Here is a 1384-nt window from a genome sequence, read left to right as displayed (position 1 = left end):
TAGGCAGTTACCATGAAAAGAGGGGAAAGGTTTCCCACCGTCAAATGAGCATCATCGCTCCAGACCGTCGATGCAGTGACAATCCCGAGATCAATGCTAAGTGTCCGGCGGTGGAAACAAACTTAGAAGCCTCCATTGATAAGTGTTATATAGTGAAGGTTAATGGCTACGTCAAATCACATATAGATGTTATATACAGAAGGTTAATGGCTTAACTCAAGTTAGATGTAACTCATGTTTAACGTAATTGCTCCTTGAATCTTTCATTTTCTTTCCAGTTATTATGATGCACAGTGGGGTGAGAAGGAACTATCAGAAAAAACGTCCCCATTTCATTAGTTGGTAGCCTACATATTATTATGGGTACGTATTATTTCATGTAGTTCAAAATCATGGTTGTACATTGTTTTCCATATATAAATTTCTCGATATGAATGATCAGTGAGGAGGAATTTGAAGTAATAACACACAAGTATTGATGCTTGGATTGAAAAATGTGAGTATTGTTATTTAACAATTACTATTATTCTATAAATTAGTGAAGCAATAATTTTATAATTACAGTGCCTAAAATATATTTTTAAATGTATAAATGATTTATAATCATTTTTTTTTAAATTATCCATTCTCGAAGTAATAATAAATGATTCTGAATACAATATATTTAATATTCTTGGAAAGCACTGTAACCATTGTTTCCTCATTTCACAACGCACAACTTTAAAGGCCTACTAGTAATATTGTCATTTTATTAATGTATTTTAATAGCATTTAGAGACTTACTAGTAATATTGTCATTCTATTAATGTATTTTAATAGCATTTATTATTTCGTTCGAGTCAAATCCTGTTACTTAAAACCCATAGCTTTCTACAAATTTGGTGGTTGAGTCCCAAAATTACTTAGTGGTAAATGCAAAGGCTCGATAGAGGCATATATTCTTCGATACCAATATGAATGATACTGCTGAGGAATTTGAAATCATGACACGTATTGGTGGTTGGATTGGAATTTCAACAATATCGTTATTCTACCATTATTATTATTTTGCAATTTTTAATTTATTTTATTGCGTTTAAAACATATTTGTAATTGTGTAAATTTAAATTTCTTATAATATTTGAAAATTTGTTAAAAAATAAACATATTAAAGATCAGTAATAAATGAATACCAATACAATGTAGTTGATAATCTTCGAAAGTATTTAAAAAGCTAAAGTAACCACTCTTGCTTCATCTCACAACATTTAGAGGCTTTGAGTAATATTGTAAGTTTATGAACATTTATTATTTCATTTTTCTTAAAATATTATTGATTAGAACTCAGGAATAAAATAAATTTATGTAACTTTTATCTAACTAATGATTGGTGCATTTTGAGGAC

The sequence above is a fragment of the Pinus tabuliformis genome, chromosome 9, assembly GCF_031772625.1.
Source record: "Pinus tabuliformis cultivar Carrire ecotype Pingquan chromosome 9, CPIR1, whole genome shotgun sequence".
Taxonomy (NCBI): domain Eukaryota; kingdom Viridiplantae; phylum Streptophyta; class Pinopsida; order Pinales; family Pinaceae; genus Pinus; species Pinus tabuliformis.
Note: the sequence above shows the minus strand (reverse complement) of the source record.